Below are 19,252 nucleotides of genomic sequence, written 5' to 3'. Positions count from 1 at the left end.
ATGAGATGGAAATGATTGGATGGACGATTAATCCCGATTTTATTGATTCTCAAGTATATATACACCTCGAAGAGGTGGGAAGAAGATGTGCCTATTCGGAGGCATCCCTTCAGAATAGGTGCCGTTTGGCAATAAACAAAGAAGGGACATGATTGTTCATGGTTGAACACATCCCTTTGCTAATGACTATTTGTTAATTAGCATGTGCTAATTAACTTATTAATTCTTAACACTCCCTCTTGTACAACATCACTTCTGAATGATTCATCACTGAAGGCTTCTGATATGTTATCGAAAACTTTTTTAAAACCAGTAGGAAAAATACACGAAGAAAGTGATATAACATATGATGGTAATTGCCGCTTTGACAACTTATATGAGAAAACCTCGAAAGAATAAAACTGATTGGTAAGTTTAGAGGACAATTAATATGCCTCGTATACATCCGATATAAAAAATTGGTGAGGAAAATAGGAGGTATGACATATATTCTTGTGTTAATATTAGCTCACTAAAAGTCTTGATGACAACCTTGAGAGTAAACTCATAAAAATGAAAAGAGTGTAATATAATGTTTCAATAAGCTATAATTTTAAAGCATTAATTGAATATAGCAGTGGCGGGCTATTACGCGGCCGACACTGCTTGGCGGCGGGTTAGTGAAATATAACTGTGGTGGGCACTTTATGAACCCAACACTTGTACATGACAAACCCGTGACGAGCACCCGTGTGACGTCGACCACTAACATTTTTATCACACGTCTAATTCTATAAAATATTATGAGTTGTGGTTGGCTATGTTTAGCCGCCACTCGTGCAAAAGTAGCAGTGGTGGGTTATGATGATATAGACCTGGGGTAGGGTCACAGGCCTGACCTATACATCCTACCCAAGGTCACTACCCTAAAAACAAAGAAGCTCAAGAGACAACAAGGAGTGCCCAATAAAGGCGTTGAGTGCAATCCACTCGACCAATCAATCACTCGGGTGCCCCTCCTTCCTGATGTCACACGACCAATCAATCACTCGATCATACAAGAAACCACTCGACCTACCGAAGACCAGGAGTCACGCTGAACGACAACGGTCAAGCATTTACTCTGTGTAGTCTTTAAGATCATTAAAAGCACTTATGGTTGGCGTTATCAGTAACGCCCCATCTTTATGTACATTGAACTATTGGTAACGGGGGATGGCCGGGGCCCTGGAGCACTCTATATAAGCCACCCCCTCCTCTGGCACAAGGGTTCGCACCCCCTGTAACACACACACACACACACACACACACACACACACACACACACACACACACACACACTCATAATCCAGTCCATCGCCTCCGGGCACCGAGACGTAGGGATTTTACCTCCTCCGAGAGGGGCCTGAACTCGTAAACACTTGCGTACAGTCTCGCTGTAGCTAGGACCTTGCCTCCTCATTCGTACCCCCTATACTTACTGTCAGACTTAGAACCACGACAGTTGGCGCCCACCTTGGGGCAAAGCGTCTTAGCGACTTCCGGCGAGGTTGCATTTTTTCCGATCTTCATCAGCATGGTTTCCAGCGACGGTTTGGTCGTGGGCCGCGAATTTCGACTTGGCACGCTCACTTTCGTCGCCGACGACTCCGCCTGGCTCCAGGAGGCCCCCCTCGATGTCGAGGCTCTCCCGACTCATGGCTCGTCGCACTTTCGCGCGAGTGCCTGCGGCGTCCTTGAGGGAGTCCTGGATTAGGGGGTATCCGGACAGCCGGACTATATATTTTGGCCGGACGTTGGACCGTGAAGATACAAGACTCAAGACTTCGTCCCGTGTCCGGATGTGACTCTCCTTTGTGTGGAAGACAAGCTTGGCGATCCGGATATTAGATCCCCTTCTTTGTAACCGAGTCTGTGTAAACCCTAGCGCCCTCCGGTGTCTATATAAACCGGAGGGTTTAGTCCGTAGAGACACAATCATAATCATCATAGGCTAGCTTCTAGGGTTTAGCCTCTACGATCTCGTGGTAGATCTACTCTTGTAATACTCATATCATCAAGATCAATCAAGCAGGAAGTAGGGTTTTACCTCCATCGAGAGGGCCCGAACCTGGGTAAAACATCGTATCCCTTGCCTCCTGTTACCATTAGCCTTAGACGCACAGATCGGCACCCCCTACCCTAGATCCGCCGGTTTTGACACCGACATTGGTGCTTTCATTGAGAGTTCCTCTGTGTCGTCGCTGCAAGGCTCGATGGCCCCTTCAATCATCAACAACAACGCGGTCCAGGGTGAGACTTTTCTCCCTGGACAGATCTTCGTATTCGGCGGCTTCGCACTGCGGGCCAATTCACGCGGCCATCTGGTGCAGATCGACAGCTACGCCCCTGGCCATCAGGTCAGGTTCGGAAACTTGAACTACACGACCGATATCCGCGGAGACTTGATCTTCGACGGATTCGGGTGAAAGTGCAACTATCCCTAGGTGGTTTTGGTAATTAATAACAACATATAGCTCATTGAGCTAATACTATTCCAAGACTATTATTTCAGGAAAGCTCAATGAATGGCATGGCATGGATGATGAAAGTGGATCCCTCAAAATACTAAGGACAAAGGATTGACTCAAGCTCAAAAGCTCAAGACTCTTCATTTTACATTTTAGTGATCCAAGATCACATTGAGTCTATAGGAAAAGCCAATACTATCAAGGAGGGATGAGGTGTTTCTTAATGAGCCTCTTGCTTCAATGTGCTTAGTGATATGCTCCAAAACCCTCAACTACTTTCCCACATCCACATATGACCTAAACCCAAAGCCAAAATCGGTCACACCGAAACTTCCTATCCGGCGCCACCGATTCCAAAAGTCATAGCCACTGCCACAAACCCTAAGCAAATCGGTCTTGCCGATAGGGATCTCGGTCTCACCGAGATGGGGTTGCAATCTCTCTGTTTCCCTTCGTAACGTTTTGGTCTAACCGAAGTGAGCGATCGTTCCCACCGAGATTGCAATGTAAACTCTCTGTTTCCTTTTTGTAACATTTCGGTCTCACCGAAAAGAGCAAATCGGTCCCACCGAGTTTACCTGACCAACTCTCTGGAAAGCTTATTACCAAATCGGTCTCACCGAGTTTGTGTAATCGGTCTTACCGAGATTACGTTATGCCCTAACCCCAATTGAATCAGTCTCACCGAGATGCATGTCGGTCCCAACGAAAATCACTAACGGTCACTAGGTCTACTAAATCGGTCCGACCGAGTTTAACAATTCGGTCCCACCGAGTTTGGTAAATTGTGTGTAACGGTTAGATTTTGTGTGGAGGCTATATATACCCCTCCACCTCCTCTTCATTCGTGGAGAGAGCCATCAGAACGAACCTACACTTCCAACTTACCATTTCTGAGATAGAACCACCTACTCATGTGTTGAGGCCAAGATATTCCATTCCTACCATATGAATCTTGATCTCTAGCCTTCCCTAAGTTGCTTTCCACTCAAATCTTCTTTCCATCAGATCCAAACCCATTGAGAGAGAGTTGAGTGTTGGGGAGACTATCATTTGAAGCACAAGAGCAAGGAGTTCATCATCAACGCACCATTTGTTACTTCTTGGAGAGTGGTGTCTCCTAGATTGGCTAGGTGTCACTTGGGATCCTCCGACAAGATTGTGGAGTTGAACCAAGGAGTTTGTAAGGGCAAGGAGATCGCCTACTTCGTGAAGATCTACAGCTGGTGAGGCAAGTCCTTCGTGTGCGACGGCCATGGTGTGATAGACAAGGTTGCTTCTTCGTGGACCCTTCTTGGGTGGAGCCCTCTGTGGACTCGCGCAGCCGTTACCCTTCGTGGGTTGAAGTCTCCATCAACGTGGATGTACGATAGCACCACCTATCGGAACCACGCCAAAAGCATCCGTGTCTCCAATTGCGTTTGAATCCTCCTAACCCTTCCCTTTACTTTCTTACAAATTGCATGCTTTAATTTCCGCTGCCTATATACTCTTTGCATGCTTGCTTGAATTGTGTGATGATTGCTTGACTTGTCCTAAAGTAGCTAAAATCTGCCAAACTCTAAAATTGGGAAAAGGTTAAGTTTTTATTGGTCAAGTAGTCTAATCACCCCCCTCTAGACATACTTCAAGGTCCTACAAGTGGTATCAGAGCTTTGGTCTCCATTTGCTTTGATTTCCATAGCTTTTGGTGGTCATAGCCTTGGTTTCACAACCTAGGAGAGTATGGTGTCTAGCGAGGGAAATTATCACCGTAGAGGTCCTTACTTTGATGGTACTAATTTTGCTAGTTGGAAGCATAAGATGAAAATGCATATTCTTGGACATAACCCCGCCGTTTGGGCAACTATTTGTATTGGCTTGCAAGGTGAATTCTTCGATGGGAGAGAACCAAACCGTGAAGCTAATGCGGAAGAATTGAAGATGCTGCAATACAACACTCAAGCCTGTGATATCATCTTCAACAGATTGTGCCCCGAAGAATTCAACAAAATCAGCCGTCTTGAGAATGCAAAGGAAATTTGGGATACTTTGATTGATATGCATGAAGGTACCGAGTCCGTCAAGGAATCGAAGTTGGATGTGCTCCAAAGTCAGCTTGACAAGTTCAAAATGAAGGATGGTGAAGGTGTCGCTGAAATGTACTCTAGGCTTGCTCTTATCACAAATGAGATTGCCGGCTTAGGGAGTGAAGAGATGACCGACAAATTCATCATCAAGAAGATCTTAAGAGCATTGGATGGAAAGTATGATACCGTGTGCACATTGATTCAAATGATGCCAAACTACAAAGATCTCAATCCAACGAAAGTCATTGGAAGGATTGTTTCTCATGAGATGTCACTCAAGGATAAGGAGGAACTTCACAACAAGTCAAGTGGTGCTTACAAAGCCTCATGTGAAGCCCCCACATCATCAAGTGAGAAACCGACCTTCAATGAAGAATTGAGCTTAATGGTGAAGAACTTCAACAAATTCTACAAGAGTAGAAGCAAAGAAAGAAGCTCCAAATCAAGGTCTTATAATGACAAGAGATCTTCTAGTCGAGAGTGCAATTGCTACAATTATGGGAGACCCGGACACTACTCCAATGAGTGTACGGCACCCTACAAAAGAAGAGAAGATTCTCCAAGAAGAAGGAGCAAAAGAGAAGAATCACCACCAAGAGAGAGGAGGAGTAGAGATGATCGTTATGAACGAAGACCCTCACGGAGAAGCAAGGATTCGGAAAGGAAGGACAAGTAATCAAGGAGCTACACAAAACGAAGACATCAAGCTCATGTTGGTGAATGGGTATCCGGCTCCGACTCCGACAATCACTCCGAGAGAAGCTATCACTCCGACTCCAAATATACTCAAGATGAAGGTGTTTCCGGTCTAGCACTTGTGTCAACCAACTCCTACGACATATTTGATTCACCAAATGAAGGTGTTGGAAGATGCTTCATGGCCAAAGGTCCAAAGGTAACACATCCCGAGTATGTTGATTTCAATAGTGATGAAGATGACTTGCTTGTGGATGATGATTTACTTGTTGACAACTCTAGTGATGAATACTATGATGAAACGTCAATTAATCATGCTAATCATGCTAAAACGAATGACAATGATAAGGAGAAGATTGAGCTTCTAACTAAAGAATTAAACTCTCTTAAGTTAGCTCATGAAACTATCTACGAAGATCATCGAGAACTTTTAAGGGCTCATGAGAAGTTACGCTTTGAAAAGCTCAATCTTGAGCAAGAGCATGAGTTCTTAAAAGCAATCAATGATGATCTTCGCAAGAAAAGTTCTTCTTACATTGCCAAGCGTTTACTCTTATCTACTTACATGCCTCAAGTCAAGTCTAGTAACAAGTACAAGAAAGATACTCCCTCTGGTAGTAACAATAGTAATGTCAAATCCAATATTGTTGCTTCTAGTAGTTCTCTTGATTCCACTAATGATTCTCTTAGCCAAGTTACACTTGAGCAAGAAAATAGCTTATTGAAGGGAATTATAGAGAAAGGTGTTTACAAGAGCCTTGTCGGGAGTAAGCAATTCGAGGAAATTGTACGCAAGCAAGGAAGGTACCGGAAGAATCAAGGTGTTGGTTTTGAATGAAAGTTCAATGCCAATGGAGTTGAGTGGGAAGAAGATCAATACCCCAAGACAAAGTTTGTTCCTCAATAGGAGAAGTATGACCCTACTTCCTTCAAGGGAACACAAGCTCAAGATGATCTTCCACCACAAGACCACAAGAACAAAGGCAAGGACAAGCTTCAAGAAGAGATTGATGCATTTGAAGAAGCACCCAAAGCCTCGTTCAAGTGGGTCCCCAAGACTACGTCAAGTTCTACTTCATCAAGTACAACTACAACTCCAAGGATTCCCATCAAGATGATGTGGATCCCGAAGAAGAAGAACTAGAGAGTTCTTGAGGGTGACTCCGCCAACATTTTTCACTCATATCATTTTGGCAAGAACAAGTGCAATCAACTTCCACATCTTGCACTAGTTCAAGGAGTCACAAACCCTCATGTTGGTAAGACAAGGGACAAGGTAACCTAATGATTTCATGGACATCATCTTGTGTGTGTGTGTGCATCACTCTATGTCTATGGATATCCTTGTTTGTTCCTTGTGGGACTAACCCATGTAGGTAAGTTGAAAGTGCAACTCACTCCAAAGGATTGCTCCAAATGATCTACATCAACATTGAGCATCTACATCTTCAACACCTACATGAAGTCATCATCGACAAAACCCAAGGTTAGTTCATCCCTCTAAGGGGGGATCTCACATCCAGGGGGAGCTTAACTCTAAGAATTGAGTCAAAGCAACTCTAATGGTGTGAACACATTAATGCATTATGTAAAAGTGGTAACCCCACTTGAGCTTAAACGATGAGTATGACCTATGATCAAATGTTCTCATTTGACTCCTAAGTCAATATACTCATATATAGATGACCTAGTCATCGCCAAATTGCTTGATAGATGCAAGAATTGGTTGTGCATGCTTTGCCACATATTTCATTTGCTATCTTATTGTGTGAGCATGTTGATGCATATTTTTCTCATTCAAGGACATCCACTTGTTGGTTTGATTGTTTGGTTTCTTTTCTTTTTGACAAGTGGATGGGCAAGAATGCCTAAGAACCTTCTTTAGCTATCTATGCTTTTCTCATCCCAAACTCTATTCATGTTACATCATAAAATTTGATCAAGTCAGATTCGAACCACTCTGTGTGAGGAGCACTCGGAGTCCCCGATTCATCATAGACCTAAACTTCCAAAACCTCTTTGTGATTCTCGGTCTGACCGATTCTTCCATTTCGGTCCTATCGAGATCACCAAGTTGATCTGAGTTTTCAATCTCGGTGCAACCGATTTGAACTTTTTGGTCTCACCGATTTGCTATAACTAAACACAGTTATGCATCTCGGTGCCACCAGTTGTTCCACTCGGTCACACCGACAGGGTCGGGCTATATATAGCCACGGGCAAAATTTGGAAATTTCTCCGAAACCCTTCGCCTGCGCAATAGCTCGCTCTGCCATCGTGGTCTCCGGATCATCTCCTCGCCGCCAGCAGCCTCCTGTCGCCGGTCTACGTCACCGTCAATGGAAATCGTCCCCGCTGTTGCCGCCGTAGCAAGTCCACCACCAAGTTAGGGTATGGACTTGATCTTTGTGCTATCCACGTCTGATTCCTAGCACATTGTTTTCATATTGATTCTTGCCACGATTGAGATCCTTCTATCCAACCAAAATAGTCCGTAGTTTAGATGCGATTCAAATTTTTAGGGTTAGGTTTCCGCCGAAACCATCTCGGACCCACCGAGTTGAAAAACTCGGTCTCACCAATTTGGCGCATGCCATTGCACTAGTGACTCTCGGTCTGACCGAGAATTACTAATCGGTGCGGCCAATTTGAAGATTCTGTGAAACCCTAGCAGTCTCGGTGCCACCGAACTGAAACTCGGTCCAACCGAGATCATCAGTTTAGGTACCAAAACTGCTTCGGTATCACCGAGTTTGAAAATCGGTTGATCCGAAATGCTTTCTGTGGAAAACTAAAACTGAACTTTTGAATCATTCTTTTGCAAAAATCTCTGCATTTTGTGATGCTCATCTATTCTATCTCATCTATAACTCTTCACAGGGTCAGCAGTCAGCTTTTGCAGTATGTCTGATCAGAGTGACAGCCAGAACAGGTCTGAAGAGCACATGGACTTGAGTGAGGGCACTAGTCCCTTAACTTCAGATGATGGGAGCAGAAGCACTCCTAGCAATTTGCCTAAGGCTGCAACTAGGCAAAGGAAGAAGAGAACCTCAGACTCAGAAGATGAGGATTACAAAGCTGAGGAGGATGAGGCCACTTCCAAAAAGGTGGTGCTCAAGAAAGAGTATGGCTCTGCACAAAGCACAAAGCCAGTCCTGAAGAAGAAAGTTCCTGCCAAGAGAACTCCAATGCCAAAGGCCAGGAAGTCCACCCAAGTGCCAGCTCAAGCTCAACCCAAAGTGTCACCTGCAAGGAAAGAGCCACCATCAAAACCTCAGAAAGTCCCCACTGGTGCAACCATGAAGTTCACAATTGAATCAGAGGAAGATGGTGACCAGGACAAGAAAAAGAAGAGAGCTAGAACCACAACTGCCAAGGTCCTTGGAAAGCCCTCAATGAGAAGGGATTCAGATGAAGACGAAGAGGATGATGCACCAGCTCCTAAGACAGCTAAGCTTATGGGAGATGCAATCAGGTCAGGGGATACAACATCCAAGCCCAAAGATGCACCCAAAGCTGCCCCCAAGGCCAAGCAAGCTCCAAGGAGGAATACTAGGAGTATTCCAGCTGCTGAAAAGAACAAGGCCCCAGTGCCAAATGTTGTAGAAGATGAAGATGAAGAAGGACAAGTCCTCAGAAAGCTCAAGCCCAAGATACCAGACCACAATGATGCCCATCCTGTGGCTGAGGACATGAGAATCGGGAAGGATTCAGGGCTGAGGCTGTGGAGGATGGAAGACCCATATGCTTCAAGAAGAAGAACTGCTGTTGACTACAGGTTCCACACAAAGGAACAACAGTACTTTTATGAGACCATTCTGTTGCACAAGAAGCCCATTGTCTGTGATATGAGGTGGGTTGACTGGAAATTCATCAGGGAGAATGAGCAGCACTACCCTGGAGTGGAGGAGAGCTTTATTGCTTCTGGAGTAGCAGATTTTGTTGGACAAAAGTTCACCAACTGGAATGATGAGCTTATCATGCAGTTCTACTCCACAACACACTTTTATCCAGATGGTAGAATTGTGTGGATGTCTGAGGGTACTAGGTACCAATCCACTGTTGAAGAATGGGCAAGTTTGATCAATGCCCCCAAGGAAGAAGAAGATGACTTGGACATATATGCCAAGAAGAAGTTGGGTCACAATTCAATGGCTCACATGTACAAGGAGATTCCTCACAAGGCTGTAGAGACTCACAAGTTTGGATCAGTTCACTTTCTGCTGTCAGGATTGGCAACCATCAACTGGATTCTGAGGCATACTTTGTTGCCCAAGTCAGGTGACCATAATATGATCAGTGGGCATGCCATTAACATGCTGCATGTGTTTGATGTGCCCCAGAAGTTCAAAGTCATGAGCCTCATAGTTGAAACAATCAAGAGGACTGCAACAGATCAGAAGAGGAGCTGTGGATATGCACCTCGGATTCAAGAATTGATCAACTCCAAGATGGGCATAGGGAAATATCAGTTGGATAAGGAACACTTTCCAATTTATCCAGACTTTGAGGACAATGAGGTTGTCATGAATGAAGATGATCCACAATCAGTCCAAGCTCAGGAGAAGAAGGAGAAGGCTGCCAAGATGCCAACTCAAGAGGAGGCATCTGAGTATTTCTTGAAGACCAAACAAGAGCAGCTTGGTTACTTGATAACATCAACTCTGAGGATTGAGAAGGAGTTGGCCACCCTAACTCAAAACCAGGAGAGCCTCGAGAGAATCATGGAACAAAAGTTCTATGATCTAGATGTCAAGGTAACTGAGATTCAGTCAGTTGTAGAGCAGCTGCAGGATGACATGCAGGAGAGGAAGGGCAAGACAACCACCAATGTGTTTGCTAGAGTGCCCAGAGCCCAGAGGTCAGTTGCAGTGCCAGTGACAGACACTAGAGCTACAACTTCAGCACCAGCTACTGCCCCAACAGTTCCAGTGCAACCAGCTCCAGCACCCACTCCTACAGCACCCTCTACTTCAACTGAAGCCTTCGTCCAAGGAGCCATCTCTACACCACCACCAGAAGATCAAGCCTGAGAGACGATCTAGCACTATGCATTTTCTATGGACTTTTTGGTAACTTGTTGCCAAAGGAGGGGAAATGTATAGATCATAGGCTTCGAGAGAGAGTGTTGCTTTTATTCTCTCTTGCTTTACTTGGTGGTTTTTCAAACTTTGTTTGCTTTTGGTTGAGATACTATGCCTGTGAGACATTGATGATCATGTGTTTGATCATAAGCTACACTTATGCATGCTTGATATTATCCTATCTATCTTATGTGATCACTCACTATGCTTGGTGATGAGTGCATGTATTCATTGTTTATTATTTTGAGCGCTCCACCAAGATGTATGTGACATGGAAGAGTAACCCATGAGCCTAATTCATTGTGCATTTGCAGCCCAAAGCAAATCTTAAACTATGCACAAATTTAGGGGGAGCTCTTGCTTATCACATACTTCTCAAAGCAATGATGTTATTCAATCTTATTATCATTTGTCGAAGCTTTGATCTATATGTTGTCATCAATTACCAAAAGGGGGAGATTGAAAGTGCAACTATCCCTAGGTGGTTTTGGTAATTAATAACAACATATAGCTCATTGAGCTAATACTATTCCAAGACTATTATTTCAGGAAAGCTCAATGAATGGCATTGCATGGATGATGAAAGTGGATCCCTCAAAATACTAAGGACAAAGGATTGGCTCAAGATCAAAAGCTCAAGACTCTTCATTTTACATTTTAGTGATCCAAGATCACATTGAGTCTATAGGAAAAGCCAATACTATCAAGGAGGGATGAGGTGTTGCTTAATGAGCCTCTTGCTTCAATGTGCTTAGTGATATGCTCCAAAACCCTCAACTACTTTCCCACATCCACATATGACCTAAACCCAAAGCCAAAATCGGTCACACCGAAACTTCCTATCCTGCGCCAACGATTCCAAAAGTCATAGGCACTGCCACAAACCCTAAGCAAATCGGTCTTACCGATAGGGATCTCGGTCTCACTGAGATGGGGTTGCAATCTCTCTGTTTCCCTTTGTACCGTTTCGGTCTAACCGAAGTGAGCGATCGGTCCCACCAAGATTGCAATGTAAACTCTCTGTTTCCTTTTTGTAACATTTCGGTCTCACCGAAAAGAGCAAATCGGTCCCACCGAGTTTACCTGACCAACTCTCTGGAAAGCTTATTATCAAATTGGTCTCACCGAGTTTGTGTAATCGGTCTTACCGAGATTACGTTATGTCCTAACCCCAATTGAGTCGGTCTCACCGAGATGCATGTCGGTCCCACCGAAAATCACTAACGGTCACTAGGTTTACTAAATCGGTCCGACCGAGTTTAACAATTCGGTCCCACCAAGTTTGGTAAATTGTGTGTAACGGTTAGATTTTGTGTGGAGGCTATATATACCCCTCCACCTCCTCTTCATTCGTGGAGAGAGCCATCAGAACGAACCTACACTTCCAACTTACCATTTCTGAGAGAGAACCACCTAATCATGTGTTGAGGCCAAGATATTTCATTCCTACCATATTAATCTTGATCTCTAGCCTTCCCCAAGTTGCTTTCCACTCAAATCTTCTTTCCATCAGATCCAAACCCATTGAGAGAGAGTTGAGTGTTGGGGAGACTATCATTTGAAGCACAAGAGCAAGGAGTTCATCATCAACGCACCATTTGTTACTTCTTGGAGAGTGGTGTCTCCTAGATTGGCTAGGTGTCACTTGGGAGCCTCCGACAAGATTGTGGAGTTGAACCAAGGAGTTTGTAAGGGCAAGGAGATCGCCTACTTCGTGAAGATCTACCGCTAGTGAGGCAAGTCCTTCGTGGGCGACGGCCATGGTGGGATAGACAAGGTTGCTTCTTCGTGGACCCTTCCTTGGTGGAGCCCTCCGTGGACTCGCGTAGCCGTTACCCTTCGTGGGTTGAAGTCTCCATCAACGTGGATGTACGATAGCACCACCTATCGGAACTGCGCCAAAAACATCCGTGTCTCCAATTGCGTTTGAATGCTCCAAACCCTTCCCTTTACTTTCTTGCAAATTGCATGCTTTAATTTCCGCTGCCTATATACTCTTTGCATGCTTGCTTGAATTGTGTGATGATTGCTTGACTTGTCCTAAAGTAGCTAAAATCTGCCAAACTCTAAAATTGGGAAAAGGTTAAGTTTTTATTGGTCAAGTAGTCTAATCACCCCCCTCTAGACATACTTCAAGGTCCTACATCAGGCCTACGCCAGAAGAGCCAAACAGTCACGACGAGCATGGCTTAGACCTACTCTCGGACGATACTCGGGATATCGCGCCTGCAGGAGCTCCGGACCTAAATCCGGGGCAGATTGCGTCATCCGGGGACGGGTGGATAGACCCCGCCTTGGAGGCCGCACATTCATCGGCGGTAGAGCCGAACACAGACTCCACCCCAAGGAAGCCTGTGTCACCGGACCCCCGGACTCGTGTCCGGCTGTAGGTTCCAGACCGCATGCCCCCGAGCCCGCCGAATCTGGTTGGGCTCCGGTAATGGAGTTTACCACTAAGGATATCTTCCAGCACTAGCCCTTTGGCGACATGCTGAACTCATTAAATTCTCTCTCTTTGTCAGGAGACTCTCGGCCGAACTATGTCCGACTTGAGTGGGAAGCAGGCGACGAGGGAAATCGTTTCCCACCCACCACCCACTTCATCGCCACGGTGGATGATTTGACCGACGTACTTGACTTCGACTCTGAAGACATCGACGGTGTGGACGACGATGTAGGAGAGGAACAGGAACCACCGCCCACGGGGCGCTGTACAGCCACCTCCTCGTATGATATATATATATATATATATATATATATATATATATATATATATATATATATATATATATGGTGGACACTCCAAAAGAAACCAATTGCGATGAGGCAATGGAGGATAACCCTCAAGGAAGAAAGCAAAGCATGGACGTCATCGGCGCCGCTCCAAGCCCCACCACAGCAATACCGGCATGGGAGACGAAAACAATCTGGATGGTGCCGAAGATGAATACAACCCAGATCAGCCTACCTTCGAGCAGGCCAAACAGGAAGAAGGGCAGGTCAGCCCAGACGAACAGGCGACGGACGGATACCCGGAGGAGGACAACTACATGCCCCCCTCCGAAGACGAGATAAGCCTCGGCGATGATGAATTCAGCGTGCCTGAGGATCTTGCAGAGCAGGAGCGCTTCAAGCGCCGGCTTATGGCCACTGCGAGGAGCCTAAAAAAGAAACAGCATCAGCTTCAAGCTGATCAAGATCTGCTCACAGACAGATGGACTGAAATCTTAGCAGCCGAGGAATATGGACTCGAGCGCCACACCAAAGGTTACCCAAAGCACAAGTTGCTACCTCAATTCGAGGAGGAGCCCGTACTACCAGCACAGGACGAGGCTGACCGGCCACCTCGTGGCTGGGATAAAATGGCGTATCAGCCCGAATACCAGCCCGTTCCCCCACGCCAACACACCACGGCCCGGGGTAATAGGCAGGACCTGTGAGACATACTGGAAAACAAGGCAGGACAGCCAAGATCGATCTACGGATGGCGGGGGCGTGCCCCAACAAATTACGATGATCGTCATGCCGGACACACTATTAACAAGTCCGGCCGGGCCGAACATAGCCAACCAGACTTATTCGAACTGCGTAGCCACATAGCCTGGCATAGAGGCGCCGCACACCCCCTCTGCTTCACTGACGAAGTGATGGATCACGAATTCTTAGAAGGGTTTAAACTCGTAAACATTGAATCATACGATGGCACAACAGACCCCGCAGTATGGATCGAAGATTTCCTTCTCCACATTCACATGGTCCGCGGTGACGATCTACATGCCATTAAGTATCTTCCCCTTAAGCTCAAATGACCGGCCCGACACTGGCTAAATAGCCTGCCGGCAAATTACATCGACAATTGGTAAAACTTGGAGGACGCGTTCCTCGACAACTTCCAGGGCACGTAGCTGATGACCTGAGTCACATTACCCAACAGCCCGGAGAGTCAGCCAGGAAATTCTGGACTCGGTTCCTAACTAAAAAGAACCAAATTGTCGACTGTCCAGACACCGAAGCCTTGGCGGCCTTCAAGCATAATATCCGCGACGGGTGGCTCACCCGACACCTCGGCCAGGAAAAGCCGAAGTCCATGGCGGCCCTCATGACACTCATGACCTGCTTTTGCATGGGCGAGGACAGCTGGTTGGCCCGCAGTAGCACCACGCCAATAAACTCCGACACTTCAGATATCCGCGAGAATAACGGCAAGCCACGGTGCAACAGACATAAGCGTCGGAACAATGGCGACAACACTGAAGACATGACAGTCAAAGCCGGATTCAGTGGCTCAAAATCCGGCAGCGGAAAAAGCCATTCAAAAGAAACAATCAGGGATCGTCCAGTCTGGACCGCATACTAGATCACTCGTGCCAAATTGACGGCACCGCTGATAAGCTAGCAAACCACACTAACAGAGATTGCTGGGTGTTCAAACAAGCCGGCAAAATAAATGCCGAACACAGGGACAAGGGGCTGGACAGTGACGATGACAAGGAGCCACGGCGTCTGAACACGGGGGGACAGAAGAAATTTCCTCCCCAGGTGAAAACGGTCAATATGATCTATGCCACCCACATTCCCAAGCGGGGACGAAAACGAGCACTAAGGGACATCTATGCGACGGAGCCAGTCGCCCCAAAGTTCAACCCATGGTCAGCCTGTCCGATCACCTTTGATCGTAGGGATCACCTTACCAGCATTCGTCACGGCGGTTCAGCCGCATTGGTCCTCGACCCAATTATCGATGGATTCCACCTTACGCAAGTCCTTATGGACGGTGGCAGTAGCCTGAACCTGCTTTATCAGGACACAGTGCGCAAAATGGGCATCAATCCCTCAAGGATCAAGCCCACCAAAACCACCTTCAAAGGTGTAATTCTAGGAGTAGAGGCCCGTTGTACGGGCTCAATAACACTGGAAGTGGTCTTTGGATCCCCGGATAACTTCCGAAGCGAGGAGTTAATCTTTGACACCGTCCCTTTCCGGAGTGGCTATCATGCACTGCTCGGACGAACCGCATTCGCTCAATTCAATGCGGTACCACACTATGCATACCTCAAGCTCAAGATGCCAGGACCTCGTGGAGTTATAACAGTCAATGGAAACATAGACCGCTCTCTCCGTACAGAGGAGCACACTGCGGCCCTCGCGATAGAAGTACAAAGCAGCCTTCTCCGGCGAACCACCAATCCGGCGACAACAACCCCGAACACCGTCAAGCGAGTCTGGAACACCCTACAACAGGATCACCAGGCATGCCAACAGCGCGACTAGCAGTCCGGCCTCCGCCCTAGTCCCATTCAAGCAGCATTTGTGCCGCGCGTACACAATTATGCACTCAAAATACCATGGGCATAGCCGGAGGCGCAATGGTGATGCGGTCAATAGTGCGGTTCAGCCGCAACATACTTTAATAACCCCCTTTTCTCTTTCAGGACCCTACTTTCGGGCAGCCTCTTCAGAGAGCCGGATCATCGGACTTATCACAGGAGGGAACACCAAGGAGGCAAAAGGCTTTACGCACAAAGGGAATACCCAGGTGGTATCTGTCAATGATCGTTATACCTGTTTTATAGACCTACATGCGGCCTGCCCTTGGATAGGACATGTCAAATAGTCCTATTTGCTTCTGCTCAACGCATTAATTATACACATACGCTTGGACGTATTATTTATCAATGGGAGATAATATATAGCGTCAGCTTATTATTCCTATGTCCACATTTTCCATAAAAATGTTTATTTAATATTGAACCCGTACACTTTGGTACGGTCAATTTGCCAGGGGCTTCTCATGGTACCCCTTAATATGGCAAGATAAGTCCGAACACTTTCAACAGTGTGGCACCCCGAACTTATAGCACTATATGCATCAGCTCCGAATCATGTCTTGGGTCAATAGTTGGGTTTGCCCGGCTCCCTTGTTTTGGTACCTTATGTTCCGTTATATCGGCTAAGGTAGCACAGGGAGAACTACTTCGATTGTGTCCCGGTTCTTCCGGACGAGCACATCAGTAGAGAAAGCCAAAAACTGACTGTCATGATGTGGCGAGACCTGGTCGCTGTTCAAGAGGTCTTAAAATCCTTAAAGATTTTTTTCTGCTTTAAGGGAGGAGTCAGCCTCGTCCGATTTAGGCGTGTATAGAGCCCCAATTCAGCTTTCCGAATTCTAGGGGCTTCGTTGCAATTTAAAACTATAAACTTCTATGGCTAAGTGAGAGTTATAAAGCCGCATAGTCCGATTGCCTTGTTCGCTGCGCCAAGCACCTCCTTCAAGGACCAAAAATTTGGATAAAAGAGTGTTTTGGGTCTTCCACGAACACCCCAGTACTAGCTACGTGGGGGCGGAAGCCAACGACTGGCCTACTTTCAGAATTTTATAAACATCCGCACAGAAGGTAATATTTTAAATCAACAAAACGCTATATAGCGCAAACAAGTTCGTTTTCATATTACAAAGACGACATCAGTACATTCACTCAAAGATTGTGTCCCTGGTACATTCATCGGCCACGAGACGAGAACCTTTCATCACGCCATCATAATATTTCTCGGGGTAGCGATGCGGCTTGCCCTTCGGCGGTCCTTCCTTCACCATCTTCTCTGCATCCAGCTTGGCCCAATGCATCTTCGCACGGGCAAAGGCCCGGTGGGCACCCTCAATGCAAACGGATCGCTTGATAACTTCAAGCCGCGGGCCGGCATTTACCATCCACTTTATAAGGCCGAAGTAGCTAGCGGGCAGGGGCTCATCAGGCCACATCCGGACTATGAAATCCTTCATGGCCACTTCGGCCGCCCTATGGAGTTCAACCAATTGCTTCAGTTGGTCACTCAGAGGCATTGGGTGTTCGGCTCCAGCATACTGGGACCAGAACAACTTCTCCGTTGAGCTCCCCTCTTCGGCACGATAGAACTCTGCGGCATCCGATATGCTGCATGGCAGATCTGCGAATGCCCCTGGAGAGCTCCGAATTCGTGTAAGTAAAAGAAATGTCTCCTCCACATGCATGCTTTGCATAATGAATGCCTTACCCGCCGCTATCTTCTTGGCCGCCTGGATTTCCTGCTGGGCCTTTTGGGCTTCGGCCTTGGCATCTTTCATGCTCAAAAGGGCCTTCGCAAGCTCAGACTCCTTCGTCTTGAAGTCACGCTCCAAGGACTCGAACTTCTGGCCGAGCTCCTGGAGCTCTTGCTATACCTCGCCCACCCTAGCATCTTGCTTTTCACGTTCAATGCTCTCCATGGCCGCCTTGTTTTCGGTCTCGGATAGCACTTTCTTCAGGGCCGCCACTTCGGTCGTGGCCCCTGTTACAAAATCATGACGCTTTTTGTTAGCGTCATCAATTATTCCTACCATATGATATGTGAACAGGGTATCACTCATCTTTGTTCTCTTCGAGCTGCCTCATCGTGAGGCAGAGCTCCCCTTCGGCCTGCTCCAGGTCCCGTTAGAGTCCGGTGAGCTCTACTATGCGGGCAGCAGCGGCAAGCAGTACCGCCTGCTTATTCACATAGACACATACTATTAGCCTCCTGCGGTTTAGAGTTGACCCTTCGTTTGGCTTTTCTTTCTGAACACCAAACAGAGTATCAGGGGCTACTGTCTATTGGGGGGTAATTCCTCACACTTTTTGATTACTTACCTCAAAGCCTGTCAGGAGGCTGGTACAGGCTTTGGTCAATCCGCTTTTGGTGGACCGAACCTTCTGAATCACCGCACTCATAAGAGTACGGTGCTCTTCATCCACGGAAGCGCCGCGAAGCACTTTCAGCAGACTATCCGACACCTCTAGCGTAACGGAAGTCATCGGCACGGCCGGCTCGTCCTCCTTAGCAAGGGGCTGCCTGCTCGAGTCCGAAACCTTTGGAGGTTCCGGTACAGTGTCCGGCTGGGGGCCTAACTTGCTGCGGCTCTCGTCAGCATAATCTGCGGGGATCTTACGCCCCATGTGCCCGGTGTCTGGAATTTCACCTTGGGGCGCCTCCAGAGTCACCTCCCCCTTCTCCGGGACCCTTTGGGACCCCACCTCCATGTCATCCGCAGGCCGAGGGGAGGTGGCCATCGGGAGCGAATTCATCGCCGAATCGCTCAAAGACCCATCCGAAGAGGATACCTCGGGATGGGCCCTGGCCGGACTGCATATACGTGTTCGGCATTATAACAAACTATGAACCTAAGTGGCACTACAGTATTAATGGGTGCGGATACTTACGACCTCACCAGGGGCTTGCCCCTGGGTAGCCACTCCTCCTTGCTGTAGGCGGCTATGGTGGAGTGATCCGGAAGGGACGCCTTTCCCTTCTTCGGCGTCCTAGCCTCCCCCTGCGGGGCGGATTTCCTTTTCCTCTCCTTCCCAATATGGGGAGGCGGAATTTCTTCTTGATTCCCTCCGCCTCCGCGGGAGGAATCTGCCTCGTCGTCCTCGGACGACGAGTCTATGACGGCCTTGCGCCGGGGACCCTTCCTGGTCCCCAAGGCTGCCCTCTTGGACCCTTCGGCCTCCCCGGATGGGGTGGCCCTTTTATTCTCCTCCCCCCCTTCGTGGGAGGAGTGTACCTCGTCGTCTTCGGACAAGGCGTCCAATGTGACCTTACGCCGGAGACCCTTCCTGGTCCCTGTGGCCTTCTTTTCGGCCTTCTTCTCCGGCACCTTGTAAGGCACCGGGACTAGCATCTTCGTCAGGAGAGCGGTTGCTAGGTCTTCTAGCAGTGGAGCCGGCAGTCGATCTGCTCCGCCGTCACCACATAATCCTGATTAAATACACACGATGACTTAAAATCCTCCCATGAGTATGCTAGGAAAGGTACATCTGGTGATGGTCAGAAAACTCACCGGATGGGGGAGCCGCATGGCGTGAAGTCCGCGGTCCTCGGATGTGGGAGGAGGTATTTCGGAGGTCTTGAATAGCACCTT

Source organism: Triticum dicoccoides, chromosome 7B (assembly GCF_002162155.2).
Source record: "Triticum dicoccoides isolate Atlit2015 ecotype Zavitan chromosome 7B, WEW_v2.0, whole genome shotgun sequence".
NCBI classification, from domain to species: Eukaryota; Viridiplantae; Streptophyta; class Magnoliopsida; order Poales; family Poaceae; genus Triticum; species Triticum dicoccoides.
The sequence above is the reverse complement of the archived record's forward strand: the minus strand, read 5'-3'. Positions refer to the sequence as shown.